This window comes from Crocodylus porosus, unplaced genomic scaffold (assembly GCF_001723895.1).
Source record: "Crocodylus porosus isolate Cpor-Errol unplaced genomic scaffold, CroPor_comp1, whole genome shotgun sequence".
Lineage (NCBI taxonomy): Eukaryota > Metazoa > Chordata > Crocodylia > Crocodylidae > Crocodylus > Crocodylus porosus.
In genome coordinates this window covers 112,663,665-112,665,351 of record NW_017728886.1, presented here as the reverse complement: position 1 = coordinate 112,665,351, position 1,687 = coordinate 112,663,665, and the positions used below count along the sequence as shown (strand labels likewise).

The following is a 1,687-nucleotide window of genomic DNA, read 5'->3' as shown; positions in this document are numbered from 1 at the left end:
CGTCGCAGCGCCGCCTCCTCGGCGCACGGACGTAGAGACTTCGCGTGTCCTGTGTAGTGTGTCCTACCCGTGGGGTAACGCGCGTGTGTTGTGCGTCGGACCACGTAGCGCTGGGGTCAATCAGTCACAGCGATCTGTAGAGAATCATGCGTAATAATTATAATATCGCCATGTAATGGTATAATACAGTCATATGTATGTTATTTTATGTACGTAAAGGTGTATATATGTATAAGGTGTATATTATATTCTATATTCCATAGCATCTCACGTGCACATCTATCTATCTTATAAAATCATGCATAATAACAGCATAATGATCATAGTATTGTCCTGTAATGGTATAATACACTCATGTATAACGTGATAGTATGTGGTGTATGTTGTATGTACTGTATGGTTCATACAGCATCATCATCACCACACATATATATACACACACACGCGCACACATACAATGATAAAAAGATGTAAAGGTGTGTATATATATAAGGTACATATTATATTGTACATTCTATACATAGCATCATCACTTCAACTTATATACGCAAACACCTTTGCGTCCTTTTATCACTACACACACGCATATGTGTGTGTGTGTGTGTGTGTGTAATATGTGGGGTGATGACACTTTATTGTATGCAACATATGCCATATATACCACATACGATCACTTTATACATATGACTGTATTATACCATTACATGGCTGAATTATGGTCATTATGCTGTTATTACACATGATTTTATCTATCGATTCATATGTGTAAGGTGATAATGCTGTGTATGGAATATGGAATATAATATACACTTTTATACATATATACACCTTAACATATATATTAGAGGTGAACCGATGCATCGGTCCAGTAGCAAATTGGCACCAATATTAAGAAAATTGACTATATCAGAAATTGGTCTGATGTGGCCAGTAATTTGGCCGATAAATGCCTGTGCGTGTGTGCAACTGCAGTGAAGCACACAGGCAGCAAGGAGCAGAGCCCAGCAGCATGGAGACATGTGCAGCTGGTAAGTCTGTTGTGGTGAAAGGGGAGGGGCAGTGGCGATGCATAGGGGGTGCATGGGGGTGCTTGTGCACCCCCTGCGAGCACCAGTGCACCCCCCTGACCAGCTGCACTTATCACTTAGGTGATGGTCAGGTGGGGCTGGCAGGAGTGCTGGTGCCTCCCCTGCAAGCTCCATCCAATCACTGCAGCTGCTTCCAGCAGCGGCTTCAGCCACTCCAGGAGGCGGCTACAGTGATTGGCCATAGGGGACCCTCCCCCCCGCAGGCAACGAGATCAGCTGCAGGGGACCTGCCCCCCTGCAGTAAGACTGGCTGCAGGGGACACCCCCCCCCCAGTCAGTGGGACTGGTTGCAGGGGAGGCATGTGCCCCCTCTGATTAAGGCAGCACTAGTCAACCATGGGGAAGAGGGGGAGGCGAGGGCAGGGGCATGGTGGGGGCTGATCCAACAGTGAGGTAGGGAATGGGGCTGGGGTAGGTGCTGCCCAGGTGGGGTGGGTGCGGGATAGAGCTGCAACTCATCGGGGGGTGGCTTCTGGTGCTGCTGTGGTCCTGCCACGGTCTTGTCGCTGCTCCCACCGCTTGGCCAGCACCACCGTCATCTGCCCCAAGTGCAGTGCTGCAGCCTTCCTGGCCCACCCAGTGCAGATCCAGGGGCACCC

At 48.7% G+C, this 1,687-nt stretch overlaps 1 protein-coding gene across 1 annotated transcript in view; it reads right to left on the bottom strand.

The window, feature by feature from the left end:
• CUNH18orf21 (chromosome unknown C18orf21 homolog) overlaps positions 1–1,687 on the bottom strand; it is a 25,597-nt gene that overhangs the window by 11,518 nt on the left and 12,392 nt on the right. The window lies entirely within an intron of this gene.